This window comes from Miniopterus natalensis, chromosome 2 (assembly GCF_054644295.1).
Source record: "Miniopterus natalensis isolate mMinNat1 chromosome 2, mMinNat1.hap1, whole genome shotgun sequence".
Lineage (NCBI taxonomy): Eukaryota > Metazoa > Chordata > Mammalia > Chiroptera > Miniopteridae > Miniopterus > Miniopterus natalensis.
Window position 1 is genome coordinate 46,278,850 of NC_142082.1, and position 17,033 is coordinate 46,295,882.

Consider the following 17,033-nt stretch of genomic DNA (forward strand, 5'->3'; position numbering starts at 1 on the left):
TATTGGAAAACTATATATAAATATGTGGTTGTTTTGTTTTCTATTAGAAAATATTTTTTCCTATAATCATTTATGTAAAAATGGAATGAAATCTTCCTAATACCTGTCAGAAGTACATCAACCCCTTGGAGTTAAAAAGAAAATTCCTTTATAACTGAATAGAACATCTGACTTCTGGCAGAATCTTGGACAGACTGAGTTGTGTGGCTCTAGGATGGGGGGTATTTTTCCCTTGCATGCCTGACTGGTCCAGAGCTCTATGTTTACACAGCCAAATCTTTGTCTGTTTGAACCTGATAAACTCTGCTGGCCTCAACATGATGAATCCTAAAAAATCCACCCAAGCACAAAGGTCTGTGGGCACCTGGGAGATGGCAACTAGACAGAATACACTGGGACATTGTTGAGTGACATCAGACACTGACACTGAGTTTGACCCTGTATCAATCTTGTGAACACCGCTTGCCCATAACTGGTAACTCACTGAGAACCTATCTCATGCAACTCGAGTACCATCAGAGGCTTTTTTAGTATTTACCTAAAATATTAAGGCTTGTGTTAAAAAAAAAATTTGTTGTATACCAATGGCATATTTCACAGAACTAGAAAAAATATTCCAAAAATTTATATGGAACCAAAAAAGACCCTCAATAGCCACAGCAATCTTGTGAAAGAAGAACAAAGTTGGAGGAATTATGCTACCTAATGTCAAAGTATACTACAATGTCATACTATTCAAAACAGCATATAGTACTGGCATAAAAACAGATATATGGTCAATGGAACAGAATAGTGTACCCAGAAATAAACTCATGCCTTTATGGTCAATTAATATTTGACATGGGAGGCAAAAACTTACCATGGGGCAAAGACAATCTATTCAATAAATGTTGGGAAAATTGGACAGATATGTGCAAAAAAATAAAACTAGACCACCATCTTACATCATATACAAGAATAAACTCAAAATGGAATAAATATTTAAAAGTTAGACACAAAATCATAAAAAATCCTAGAAGTAAACATAAGAAAAAAAATCTTGGACATTTCTCCAGGCAGTATTTTTTTCCAATATATCATCTCAGCAAGGGTAACTAAAGAAAAAATGAACAAATGGGACTACATCAAATAAAAAATGTTTTGCACAGCAAAGGAAACAATTAACAAAATTAAAAGACAACTCCAGTATGATATATCTGATAATGGGTTAATATCCAAAACTTATAAAGAACTTATAAAACTCACACCAAAAATACCAAATAATCTAAGAAATAGGCAAAGGACCTGCATAGACACTTCTTTAAGGGGGACATACAGATGGTTGATAGATATATGAAAAGATGCTCAATGTTACTAATCAGCAGAGAAATGAAAATCAAAACCACAATGAGATATTACCTCACACCTGTCAGAACGGCTACCATCAATAAATCAAGTAACAAGTGTCGGCGAAGATGTGAAGAAAAGGGAACTCTCGTGCCCTGTTGATGGGAATGCAGATTGGCACAGCCACTTTAGAAAACAGTATGGAGTTGGCTCAAAAACTGGAAAATGGATCTGCCTTATGACCCAGCGAATCCACTTCTGGGAATATATCTGAAGAAATCCAAAACACTGATTCAAAAAAATATATGCAGCCCTATGTTCACGGCAGTGTCATTTACAATAGCCAAGATTTGGAAGCAACTGAAGTGACCATCACTAAATAAGTGGATAAAAAAGCTGTGGTACACTTATGCAAAGGGATACTATTCAGCCATAAAAAAGAGGGAAACCTTACCTTTTGTGACAGCATGGGTGGATCTGAAGTGTATTATGCTAAGTGAAATAAGTCAGGCAGAGAAAGACAAATACCATAGGATTTCACTTATATGTGGAGTCCAATGAACAAAATAAATAAACTAACAAAATGGAAACAGACTCATAGATACAGAAAACAGACTGACAGCCATCAGAGGGGAGCAGATTTGGGGGGCTTGGTGAAAAAAGTGAAGGGATTAAGCAAAAAAAACCCTCTTAGACGATGACAACTGTATGGTGGTTACAAGAGGGAAAAGGGGTTAGGAGCAGGTAGAAGTGAGTAAAGGGAGGAAAAACAGTGATGGATGGAGACTTGACTTTGGGTGGTGAGCACATAATACAATATACAGATGATGTGTTATAGGATTATACACCTGAAATCTATATAATTTTATTAACCAACGTTAATAAATTTTTAAAAAAATAATTGAATAGGACAAAGGTTCTTATAATGTAACTTTTACCAGGAATAACCTAAAGCTTGCATCAATTTGCACAAATTTAATTCAGTCCAGATAAGAAATCATATGAAAACCTATGCATTTACTTCATGGCCCAATAATTCCCAGAGGTGAAGAAAGGTCTTAGTTTTTGTATAACAGTATGAAATATTTGAAACTCAAATACTTGAATTTTATTTCAATTATAATGCAATATGATATAGTATTTACAATTGTAAACAAAAGTAGTCTATTTTCTTCTTACTTTCATTTGATAAAGGAGCTCTCCCCAGCTTTATTTTAATACACAGACTCTCTTCAATCATCCAGCTCATTGTATCTACCAAGCCAGATAAATCACTATTATCTGTAGGGAAAACACTGAGAGGGAATGGGAATGTGTTTATTGAGCACTCTCAATGTGCTATGGCCTATGTTGGACACTTGACGTTCAATTTTCAAAGAGATCTTAGGTAGTAGATACGACTATAGCAATTTTACAAATGAGTAAACAAACTCAAGACTTAAATAATTTCCTCAGGACAACATGGCTGGTAAATATCAGGAATTTTTTCGTTTCTGTGGGATTCTGAAAGTTCCTATAGGTTGCAAAAATATACATTGAGTATTTTACTATAGTTTATTTTTATTATCCATCTAGCAGAAACACTGTTCTTAGATAATGCTTTATTGCTTTTATCCCATGTAATTTGCTTCTCCCTTTATCCCCATTAATCTCTTTCTTTTGCTTATAGCATATTTTATGTAGACAATGCACATTGACAGTTTAGTATATTTAATTAAGGACTCTTTTCTATGTCTTTGTGTCAGCCTCTAGCCACTTCACATGAGGAACACTTGTCTCTCCACAGAACTATAAATGCCTTGAAAGCAGATGCGATAATTTAGACATAATAGATACCTCCTGAAGCAGAGACTATAATTATTAATGCCTTTTAAATAATTTGAAGTATGTCATGAGATACAGCTTCAGACCAATTTTTATTTGTTCAGCACTTACCGTAGTTTGTATGGGCTTTAATTAGACCTTTATTCTTATAGCGTTAAAAAACATTTCTTGCAACATTAGCTTTGGCTCTTTATAAACTTTGTCCATTCAAAAAAATATTTAATTTTATAATAATTAGATCTATGTAGTTCTGTGGTAGCAACTTCTTCATCTTTGATAATATATGCATTTGTAATGAGAAAACAAGAATGTTACTTCACTGGATAAAATTATTTAAATAATATTAGGTGAGAGTATTTTTCTTTGTTATTTTTTTTATTTTTTTGCTTTTAAAGACAGAGCTACCCTAAAATTTGAAAGTCATGCAGAGTTCTGTAAAAGAAAGGATTTAATAGACAGTGTTAGAAAATCAGTGATCAAAAATACATTTTTAAGTACTCATATCTAAAATCACCTAACTAAATCTAAGCAACTGTAATCCATGAGAAAAATAAACAAAAAACATAATCTGGAAGACATAAAACAAGGAAGATTTATTTTTAAAATGTCTAATTACTGATTAGTAGCTTCCTTCATATTACTACTTTCTTTCTCCCAATGTTCAAATTTAGCCTCTAACATGTTACAGTGGAAGTTATGTTGTCATCAAGAAATCTAGGATTATGTGAAAAGTAACCAGACAGTAATTGCCTAGAAACATCTCAGTGATCAATTATCAATATTAATTAGCATTGTTAATGCCAGTCATCATTTTTTATGCTGGGTTCAGTTCTACTAGATTGGACCTCTGAAGGACAGCTCTGAAGTAGATGCGTAACAAGATTTGCCTTTTTAAAAATATATATATTTTTTATTGATTTTTAGAGAGAGGCAAAGGGAGAGAGAGAGAGAAATAGCAATGAGACAGAGAAACATTGATCAACTGCCTCCTGCATGTCCCTTACTGGGGATCGAACCCACAATCTTGGTATGTGCCCTGATGGGAATGTAACTGGCAAACTTTTGGTGCACGGGATGATTCCCAAATGAGCCATACCAGCTAGGGCAAGATTTGCCTTTTTCCTTCATTTCTCAATCATTCCAAAATAAACTTCATGATATTGTAGGAGAGGAAATCTCCCTTTTTCCTTTCTAGGTTCTGTGGTTGATCCAATAATTAAATTGACATAAAACAGATTAATAGGAAAAAAACAAATTTAATTTCATATGTATGAGAGCTTCATAACAATATGAGACTCAAAGAAGTGACCAAAGCAGGAAGCCTTTATACCTTTTAGAAAAATAAACACTAAAGGAGTGAAGAATTGATAAGACAAAGGGTTTTGGGCTTGTGGTAGTGGATGAGTGAAGACATAACAAAAGTTGATTATATAGCCTTCTGGGCCCTAAATTTTCTATCTCTGGTGGTCAGAATAGCTTTTACCCTCCTGAAACAGAGGAGTACGTTTTACAAGGGAGCTTTATTTTCTGCTTTTAGGTGACCAAGGAGGGTTAGAGGTGTCCTTGCACTGACTGTTTCTTAGGTAACTTTAAGTCAAAATAATCAATATGCCAAAGTGATATATTTTAGGGTGGCATAGTCTACTCCTTTAGAAACTTCAAGAAGTTTCACAACTCAGAAGCTAAATTGGTAGATTACTGCATTATTTCATTGAATTAATATCTTATTCTGGAAAATTGGTTGGTTTAGTTAAACAGTTGTGTCCCGTTTTAGGAAGAGGTGATGCAACTGGGCTGCCAAAGTTAGGCCTATATATTTTAAGAAATCAGGTATTTAATAAGGCATTTGTACAGAAACAAAAGAAAAATGTTAATAATTAGAGTAAATTATGAACCAGTTTATGAACCTGGGAGCAGCCATGTTAGCACAGGCAGCTAGTTAGTTATTAACAAAAGAGAAGAGAGCTAAACCAGCTTAGCCTGAGTGACTAGAATGCTACAGCGTCCAGGCATTCCAGAGGATAGCCACATTGCCTCCCCAAAGAGATTAGCACTCCTCTCTCCTCCCTGCGTAGAGAGGAAGGACTGGCTTTTCAATCTCCCCAGAGAACAATTGTCTGTTTCCACAGGTTACTGGGGGGAGGGAGAAACAGTAAAGGGGAAACCCTTTGCTGGGCAAACGTGCAGGAGAAGCCCAGATGGTGCTGGGGGATGTAAGCTCATATGCAGTAGAAGCCAGTCCATGAAGCAGATCTATGCGGCCTGCCCAAGAACTATATGTAAAGTTCTTGGTGATGTAAAGGGGAGGAGTCTAACCTGGGAAAATTTGGGGAAAAGACTGGATAAAATAAGGGCATGAAACCTTGGAAGATCCAGGAAAGGGCTTGAATAGGGGGAGGGCCCAGTATAAACCCTCAGAGAATTAGGAAGAAGATTGGTTAGTTAGAAAAAAGCTTACCCTTTCCCAAACCCAAGGATGTATAATCAAAGCTTAACCAAGGCCCTGAGCTTATTTGTGTGCTCTCTCTCCGTGGCAGGTCAAAGCAGGACCCAAACCGAACACCGGTGGTGACTTGGGCACCATTGGGCCTTGGAAGCAGATGCACAGATGGGGAAATGAAACCTAGAGAAGTTCTACATCTCTGGGTCTTGACCCTCCTAGGCCTGAGAGGTGGAGGTGCGGGTCTGAGGCCCCAGAGGCTCGACTTTTTCTGAAGGGAGACATAGCTGAGCCACCTGGTTGTGGAAGAGACATCGGACTCCTAGGTGCAGTCCTTTGTTTCCACTCCAATAAATCTTGCAACTATTACTCACATCCTTCTATTCATTACTCCCCAAAATCCTCTTCCCATGGTTATATGGAAGAATTCCACCTGCAAAAGCCAGTCAAGAAGATTTCTAAATGTCAGGCTTGAAGCATCTTTTGCAGTTTAAATGTCTCTGATTATGTCATCAGGTGTTCAGGTAAACTTTCTGAGTAGTTCACACTACAGGCATAAAGATTGTCTAAACATGAGTTATTGAGGCAATTTCTTTGAAGTTTATATCCAGTAGCTCACATTCAGTTTGCAGAGCTTCCAGGAAAAGGGAAGTTTTTGTTCTTAGTCATTCCAAGTCAAAGGAGGGAGAAAATTGGAAATGTATAGTCACATATTGGAGGAAATGAGAAAAATTTTGGATCCAGTTAGTAAACAGGTAGAAAACAAAACTTCAAAGATAATAACATTAGAATCTGATACCATAAAGGTATATTACTGATACAAAATTTTTCTCTCTAAAATCACTCTAATTTTTTTTCAAGTTTTCTTTTTTTCTCCTTAATTTTTTTTTGGTTTAAAATATTACAGATGCCCCTTTTTCTTCCCAGTGGCCCATCCCACCCATCCCATGCCCCTCCCCAGTCCCTCTCCCCATCATTGTCTGTGTCCTTGGGTTGTGCATATATGCATATAAATTCTTTGGCTACTCTCTCTCCCTCCACCCACTGGACTTCCTCCTTCTCTCTGACTTTCTTCAGTCTGATATATACTTCCATGTCATTGAATCTATTCTGTTCATCAGTTTATTAAGTTCTTTAGATTTCACATATAAGTGAGATCATGTGATGTTTGTCTTTCACTGCCTGGCTTATTTCACTTAGCATAATTTTCTCCAGGTCCATCCATACTGTCCCAAAGGGTATAAGAACCTTCTTCTTTACAGCTGCGTAGTATTCCATGGTGTAAATGTCCCACAGCTTTTTTATCCACTCATCTACTGATGGGCACTTGGGCTGTTTCCAGATCTTAGCTATTGTAAACTGTGCTGCTGTGAACACAGGGGTGCATATATTCTTTCTGATTAGTGTTTCAGGATTCTTAGGCTATATTCCTAGAAGTGGGATCACTGGGTCAAAAGGAAGCTCCATTTCTAATTTTTTGAGGAACCTCCATACTGTTTTCCATAGTGGCTGCCCCAGTCTGCATTCCCACCAGCAGTGTACTAGGGTCCCCTTTCTCCACACCCTCGCCAGCACAAGTTGTTTGTTGATTTGTTAATGGCAGCCATTCTGACAGGTGGGAAGTGATACCTCATTGTGGTTTTAATTTACATCTCTCTGATGATTAGCAATGTTGAGCATTTTCTCATGTGTCTCTTGGCCATCTGTATGTCCTCTTTGGAGAAGTGCCTATTCAGGTCCTTTGCCCATTTCTTAATTGGATTATTTGTCTTCCTCTTGCTGAGTAGTATGAGTTCTTCGTACACTTTGGAAATTAGCCCCTTATGGGATACATCCTTGGCAAATATGTTTTCCCAGACCGTGGGGTTCCTTTGTATTTTGAGGCTGTTTTCTTTTGCTGTGCAAAAGCTTTTTAATTTGATGTGGTCCCATATGTTTATTTTTTCTTTTTTTTCTCTTGCCCGAGGAGATGTATCAGTGAAAATTCACTGGGATGTCTGTGACTTTACTGCCTATGTTTTCTTCCAGGATTTTTATGGTTTTGTGACTTACATTTAAGTCTTTTATCCATTTTGAGTTTATTTTTGAAGTCACTCTAATTTTTATCAAAGATAGAGTTAAGACTAATTTGTTTGCAAATTAAGTCTAGTTTTAATAAACTTGGCCTGATTATTTACATAAGTGCAGCAGTAAGTGGCCCGTAAACATGAAAGCATTTCTCAGAACAGTACAGGAATGTAAGAATCCAGAGTGAAGTAAAATATAAACACTGTTTGCATGTATTTTCAGTCAACCAAACAAGCCAATTGTTCATCTTTATAGCAAAATAAAGAGGTACAAACACTAACTTTAATGATCCCTTATTCTTATTTTTAATCTAAGTACAATGATGAATAATTAGAACAATCAGTCACTGATATTAAAGAGTGCCAGGATATATATGTTGAGCCCCATATAGAGGAACTGCTCTGGGGATGATATATCCTCACTTGTCCATAATAGCTGTTGGAACTGGGGTTATATTAGTAACCCTCTTTTCCCCAATAGTTTCATGGTCATTCTCAGGAGCCTTTTGAGGTCATTACTGATGCTTTCAATGTGGTAATTTATCTGGTTTGCAATGATCTTAATGGACCAGTCTTTGGGGATTTTTTTTCTTGCACAGTAGAAGATTTGAAGTTCTTCTAAAATGTAGAAAAAATTCTCAGGTTTGCACTCTAGATGTCAGAGATTAATATATTTATTTTTCCTAGAAAACAGTTCTACAGAATTATCACTTTATTTCTCTTTATTTTTCTTAACTACACTTATATTCTTTATCACTCAACAAGCATTAATCATGCAACTCTAATATAGTGGACATTGTACATGATAATTAAAACATAATCCCCTCCTCCAAGAAATTCAGCTCATTAAACTGCCAAAAATTTTTCACTCATCATTAACATTTTAATCACCTGTTGTTAGCTACCTTCTAATATCTATTATTTACTGAGCATTTCATATTTTAAGTATGAAGTTAAATATATTACATATATTATCTCAACCAAAACCTCTGCAGCAGCTAATGAGACATTCCTTGGAGCTCAAAAATTGGAGCTCAGGGTAATTAGGGAACTTTGTCAAAGTTAAGGAACTAGAGGTTAATCAATTAAGTGCTAAGTCCAGGGCTAACTGATTTCAATGCTTGAACTCTTAAGCATTATAGTAAACCCACTACATAACTAAGCAATCTAATAGGTGCTTTAGAAACACTTAATTGGAGTGATAAACTGACTGAATTAGGGGATCCTAGGAAGGCTGTACAATGACATGATGCCTAACTTGTTTCTTGGAAAAAGTACAGCAGATACATATTCACCCAATGGACAAGTTAGGGTTACACATTCAAAACATATGCATCTCTATAAAAAAAAAAAAAAATCAAACCTCATTATGTCTTATGGTTAATTTCTAATATGATAATATTTATTAACCTATTCTCCAAATAAATATTTTATGTTATTGGATATGAAATATGTGTGCTGTAATCATATAAAAAGTATTAGCTATTTGAACCTTGCACATTGCATTTCACCTCAATGGTGGTTAATAAATATTAGATTTTTTTCTGATTTTATATTTTAATATTGTTTATCATTCACATTCAAAATAATCCTGTGTATTTATTGCATTTTTTAAAAGAATTATTGTTATAGAGTAATACATATTTTTAGTAGCACTGATAATACAAATAGGAACCAGACACATAAGAACAAGCCACACGGATTCTGAGTAGCCATCAATGTAATCCTAGTAAAGGCAATTTTCATCTTCTTTGATCTATTTTAGTACCAACTCTTTTAACTCTGATGGACAATAACACAGAGTAATGATGACAAGACAGTTAATAAGTTCTAACTCTTATTCCAATGTATTTTTTTCTATTAACTTCCTTTGATCTTAGATGGAAAGACTGACTATTTTAAAGCTGTCATTTCTACTACAGGTTAACCTACGTAATTAATGCAAATTCAATGAACACCTCAAATTAACTTTTTTCCTGTTTTAGAAGAAATTGATCCTGAATTTCACTTGGGGAAAGAGATATGTAATAGGTAATAAAATATGATTTATAAAAGAAAAGAAGTGAGAAGGAACACAGTTGCCTTTCCATATGTATAGATATAACATAAATACTAATAATTTTTAAAATATACTACTGTACAGCCATAAAAAAAAAGCATTTTCTGAAATTAGATAGAAATATATAGAGATTTAAAATATTTTTGAATTATTTGAACTAATATTTATTTATCTAATATGTTTCTGTCATTTTCAAGATTACTGAACAGGAAGCAAAACAGGAATTTCAAATTAATTGGGGATGAAGGTTGATTGTAACTGGCTAAAAAGTTGTAGAAAAAAATAGACTTAAATCAATACAGCACGCGCACACACACACACACACACACACACAATTCAATTGTTTTATTATGTAACCTAAAAGAAGGCTATAAGCTATTACAAGAAGAAAGTCTAGGAGAGCTTTTTAAGATATCCTATAGTAATTAAATTTATTTAAGTATAATATGGCACTAAAATTTTAAATGGAAATAATTATTTTTTAGTAAATGGACACATAAGTTTAAAGCAAAAGACAAACTGGAAAAATATTGGCAACAGATATTGTGGGCCAATTATTGAAAGTCATGAAGCAAACATGTATTAGTTATCTAAGGCTGTATAACAAATCACTCCAAAACTTGGTATCTTAAAATGGGAATAATCGGAAATGGGTCAGGAATCCAGATGTGGCTTATTCAAGTGATTCTAGCTTAGAGCCTCTCGTGAGAATGTAGTCAGAAGGTGTTTGTGTCTGGGATCATCAAAGATTTTCTTCTTTCATGTGTCCAGTGTCTAGACTGTAAAAACTGGAAGTGTGGGATCTGGAACAGCTGTGGATCCACAGGGATCACTCTCTGTTTCTAGTTATATAATCTCTCCAATTTAGTAGCATCACAGTAGCAAGACTTCTTATGTGCAAACTCAGGGTTTCAAAAGCCCATGTGCTGAAAGAGCTATCCAGGCAGAAGCTTTGTCAATTTTATAATCTAGCCTTGAAAATCACATCATTCCTATCATATTTTTTTGGTCAGGAAAGACAGAGCCCCTGAGCAAATTCAAGTGTAGGAAATATGAGGCCCACCTCTTAATGGGAGAAGTTCAGTCACATGGGAAGAAGACTATCTGAACAATACATTCTGCCACAGTAGAGTGAGTTACAAATGATAAAGAAAATATGCAAAAATATTCATGCAATCATTTCATTGCTCAAGAATATTTGTTATATTAATAATTGCAATTTTAAAATAGGATATGCTATTTTTATTTGTTATTAGGGAATTGGTTGAATTAATTACAGTATATTAATGATCATGTAATCTCATGATCATTAAAAATATGATATAATACTTAAAACAATAGAAAGAAAATCCATGATATGTTGGTGGAATAAATGCAGAGTACAAAGTAGAATGTATGGTAAATATTCTTTTATAAACATTTTGGAAAGTGAATAACCCAATAGGTTAACAGAAACTATATATATATACACACACATATATATACACACACACACACACATATACATATATATGTTTATATATGTGTGTGTGTATGCATTTTTTGGAGAAAAACACTATGATTAAAAGAGGCAATGATCAAAACAATGGTTCAAACTTTATAGGGAATGCAGAGGGGAAAGATGACAATATGGACAACAGTAATAATGTCAAACTCTGGAGATGCTCAGTGTTTTCTTTCTTTCTTAATAAAATATAAATCTGAAAGACAACATTTTTGGTACGTATATAGTTCTGGGATTCACATTTAAACCTATCTAGTTTAAGCATTCCTTTCCTTTGTTGTATAGGGCTCTAAAATTGCATTCAAGTTCAGAAATGAAAATTTTGGAAGTGCTCTCTATTTGCAATGATGAGAACGTTTATGTAAAGACATGCAGTGTTGTCCTGGCCAGGTTGCACAGTTGGTTGGACCATCATCCCATACACCAAAAGGTTGTGGGTTCAGTTCCCAGTCAGGGCACATACCTAGGTTGTGAGTTTGATCCCCAGTCAGGGGGCATACGGGAAACAACTGATCAATGTTTCTCTCTTACATGGATGCTTTTCTCTCCTCCCCCACACACTTCTCTTTCTAAAATAAATAAAAACATATCCTCAGGTGAGAATTTTTTTAAAAAAAGATATGTGGTGTCTTCTGTCTTGCCCAGACTTAATAGGGATATATAAAGCAACCGTTATTTCCAAAGCTATACTTGAATATGTGGCATTTCAGTTCTTCTAAGTAGCCTGTTCATTGACAATAAACCTTCCTGCTCTTCCTCAGGAAACAGAAAGATAAATATGTTAAGTAACATAAAATGAGCAGAAAGACTGCTGAGCAAAGTGACCCAAAGTCTATCTAGGCTCTCTTAATTATATGTCCTCTAGCAAGTTATAAATGTATCTCTGCTTGTTACCTCATCTAAAAAAATACATATTTCACTTAATTTCTTATGTCTTTTTGGCTCTCAAACTAACAATTCCATTTTCCCTTTCTTCTTTATAGTGGATTTATTAACCAGTTTTATAAATGATGTTGTTCTAAGCTTTTTTATTGTTTCTGGTTATATCTTCTATTGTTAATATTGTATACTCACAATGTAATCACCCCATTCACTAATAAAAAACTAAAGTTTAAATTAGGAAACACTTGCAAAGTTATTCTTTCTCCATGAACATTGTAATAGTTTATAAAAATTAATCACTCATGCATTTAGTATAAAGTAAAATCAGGAAGTGGGGTAAAAATTCCTGAGTCAGATGCATAGTCAGATATTATTGTTTTGTATTAAAGCCCCAGCATCTTAAGTGACCTTAAAACTATGTCTAGTTCTTATAAAACCCACATTGCTTATACTTCAACATCCCTTATTTTCTATTCAATCCCTTTATTATACATACCAGGGCAGAAAGAAATGTCAAGAGCAAAGTTCTGGTGACAAGTGTTAAATTCTGACTGGCTCATGGGTGCCCAGCTGGGGACATTTCCTGGCAGCACCATTCCACCCGGCCTCCTGCTGTGGGCTGTGGCCATGTGACTGGTTTTACCAACAGCATCTGAGTAGCAATGTTGGAACTTCTGCTATTCTAAAGCGTGTATATCTTTGTTCTCTCTTCTTTCTCTAGTTACAAGACCCCCAAATCCTAGGGGATAGCAAACTCTAAGATGAAATAACCTGTAGCCCTAACTTAGTCTATTGAACTAAACTGCTTTCCAACCAGGAACACCATATTGCACGGTTTTAGGAGTAAAAAATAAATGCCTGTTGTCTTAACAGCATTTTGAAGCTCTTTTATTTCAGCAACACAATCCCACATAACCCAGAAGACTGATTATCTCCTTAGTGTTTCTACAAAGGACGCAAGGGTGTAGAAGGACTCAGTGGGCAGGGTTTCTGGGCTGCTTGCCATCTGAGTGTAGAATCTAGCACTCTACTCCTCTCAGAAATAGAACATAAGTAGCTACCTATCACTTTAGTTTACAATTCCAAAAGATGGCGACAACTATGTCCATGCTCAGATTCAAAGAGTTTTTCAAATCACTTTTGCATAATAAAATGATTTACATATTTTTAAATTGGCAGCACTAATTACCATTCCCTATACTCTTACTTTTTGTTTGCTTGTTTTTGTTTTGTTTTTACTGAGCTCTTGCATCATTTATTTTGTGTTACCACCTTAATAAGCATTTTATTAAACATAAAAAAATTAGCCTTCTTTAAAATGTCCCTATATTGTTGATTTTCTACTAATTCAGAGAGGTACCTCACAAAATTAGTCTGATTTAACACCATTAATATATGTACTTCATCTATATGTAGCATTATGTAGCATATAGAGTTTTACCAACTCTCTAATAACATTAACATTTAAAGCACCAGGATTCACTTTCATTTCCACATTAACCACTCTCTTCAGAAAGAGTCTAAATATTATCAAGTATATTGAGAGGTATGGGGCGGAGCATGGGGGGGTGTGCTTGAATGAGCAGTAAATAAAATAACAAAAAAACTGTTTTCTCAACATGAATGTAACAGTGAAAAAACAGGTAATTTGTGAGTATACTACTTGGGGGTAATGTGGAAATTGTTTTAGTCAATAATATAGATTGATTTTCTTTTATATTTGTTAAAATGTTTTCTGAAACAGAGTTTTATTCTTATCTTGAATTTCCCCCCCTTTGTTTCCACTTCCCACTGCTGTAGCTTCCCTGTGACACACTTAATCCACATTCTACCCACCTTCTTTAAAGGTCTCTTCTGACTTACTGGCAGTAGGCTCCTGATCGTTTCTTAATTGCCATGCATGGGAAATATTTTTAGACAGCACAGCTGGCTCCAGCATTCATCTCTGGTGTTGGAGCAACTAGTTTCTAATTGCTTCCCTACCTTTTCCATTAAACTGTAAAGAACTCAGCTGGAGGCAAACTCTTCAAATGGATAACCAGCCCTACTATGTCAGTTCCCACTTGCTCTGATGTGATAATCAGGAAAAAGGAAGTGTTCTTTTTGAACTTCAGTAGGACTGAGAGCAAGAGGACTTCAGGAGGAATAAAATAAGGGTTTATGTAGTCCAGTGTTTCAACCTTATGGGAAAAATCAGAAACACTGAGATCCTGCCAATTATTGAACATATCCCCAACTTCTTCCATTCTCCCTGTATTAATTGTTCTTGATTATATAACTTTCAGCTTCTTAGTGGATAAGCTCTTCCTATTATCTCGCTGTCGTTTTCTTATATAATACTAGTTTCTACCTTTTGGTTTACTGTATACTAATAATTAAAATTCATGTGTTGTTCGGTCTGTATGTTAGTATGTAGTGTCAGAGAAAATTGTATACAACAACATAATCTTAAAACCAATATTTTTCTCACTAGGTATACAGAAATCATTTTCTAATTCTAATGAAATTATGCTGTACCCATTCTAACAAGAAGTCCTTTAAGCTCTGTTCTTTAACTTTTTTATTGGAAAAGACATAAGAGGAAAATATCTGTGCACTTTTCCTGCTTTCATTTTGGTCCAGCAAAATAGATTGTGAATGAAACTCTTAGGTGATTTTCAAAATGACAAATTATGTACAAGCAGCAGCTCAAACTTAGATGTTGAACATAAATGAGATATTATTTGTGTGTTTTTCAAAGTGACTTTGAGACTATTTTGTTATAGCACAGTAGATGGTATTGTGTAAACCATCCTAGACAATGTATATGCTATGTGGCTCCCATGTTGAACCAAGTAAAGGCAGAGTTTGGGGAATCTGATGAATTCTTCACTATAAAATAAAATGGTTGAGCTTGATGTTCAGTATTTTGTGATTAGTTAAGTACTTAACAACAGACGGTTTTTGTTTTTTTTGCTTTCTTTATCTTTGGATTTATAAATATTTTAGTTAACAACAAAGAGGTATTTTATATCTGTGGTTTTAAACAGATTTTTATCTCAAGGCTTTGTGAAGTTCATTATTCTTTTAGAGAAATATTAAAATCAATTCAAACAACAGCCCTACAATTATTTAAGGGATCAAAATCAAAATGTAGATCAGAGTCTCAGCAGAGGATAGCTAAAATTTACATTCTCACATTAATGAATGCTAGAGAGCTAAAAAGTATGTTTTATGATTCAGATTTAGTTTTTCAATACCCTGATGGCAATATTTGAAGTGATTCATACTTTAAGCATTCTAGAATCATCAAGTAGGGGTAATATTGAATTTTTAGGATAATAGTCACAATATATATTCCTTAATGAGAAACAAGTATAACAAGGTATATTAAGGTCTATTATCTACATTTAGTAAGTGCTGGCTTAATAACTGAAAATATAATTATTAACTGATAACAAAGATATAAGAAAAAATTCAGCAAATTGTTGTACAAAAATTATAGCCCAAGTCACACTTTCTTAAAATATTCATTTCACAGTAATGCACATATTACATGCATGTGTTATAGCACTTAAATGATATTTTAACATATTTCTATCTTTTAAATTTTCCTACCTTGAAAATATTCAGGGCAGTGAACTTGTCTAATTGTGTTCTTAGATAAAAACAGATTGGTTCATTAAGCATATTTTTCTACTTAAATGTAGATAAACAAACAATATTGATATCAAAAGTAAATTTTAAATATATAATAGAAGGAAATTAAGTACATCAAAAAATTGATATTTTGAAGAAAGATAATCATGCTTTCATAATTATTTTAAAATATAGCCATTTGAAGACTATACTCTTAGAAACCTTTCAATTGCTTTCTTATACACAATTTTAATTATGTTGTTTATCTTTTTCCAACAAAGCTACTGTTTGATGACATATTTTGCCACTTTCTTCATAATATATCATAAATTAGCTATGACATACATTTATAAAATTACATACCAAAATAAGTCAGGAGAGTTTTATAGGTCAGAAATATTTAATATAACATCATTTTAAATTGACATTGACAAATGCTGTTTATTGTCTAAACAGCATTAAAATATTAATAATGATAATGGGTCACCTTTTTTTCGATTACTTATTATGCTATAGCCTGGCATCTGTTACAGATGTATATAATATATGTAAAGGAGATCCATATGTGCTCTTACATAAATTCTAGTTTTTCTTTTTAATCACAACATGAATATGTATTTAAATTGAAACAAAGAACAGTCTTCACTTAACTGATTATTTTATTAGTTAATAAATTATATATGTCATATAAGATGAAAAAGTAAATATACTGTATCAAACCTTCAAGAAATTTTCGCCTGGTCATGAAAATATAAAATATAATAAAATTAAAATTCAACAAATGCACAAAATATAAGATTGTGCTCAGTAAGTTTGTGGGAGTATTATACTAAGAGGTTGACTCTAATTAGCTGAGATGGGCTAGTTCTTGCTATGGTGTCATTTCATGGTTCATGATACATATTCGATATATTTCAGCACTGGCTAAAATCTGTTTCTCTTTCTCCATTTCTTCTGAAGCAATGTTATTAACACTTTCCTTTCAAGGAGGGAATATGGGTGCTCACTTTAAAAATGTGATTTGGAAAGAGATTAAATTTAGGATGGTGAGCATACAATAGAGTATACAAGTGTGGTATTATAAAGTTGTATACCTGAAATTTATATAATGTTATTAAGCAATGTTACCCCAATATATTTGATTGAAAAAAGGTTTTGGAATAGGAGTTTTTTAGGGATGCTATTGCTTGATGATCACTTAGTGTGCCAGCCAATTATGGCATGGCTGGTCTAAAGATTTTGACATGCAAGCTGCCAGTTGAAGAGGTCAGTAGAAGAAATGGAAAACTTAGGTTAAAAGTATGTGAAGTGTGT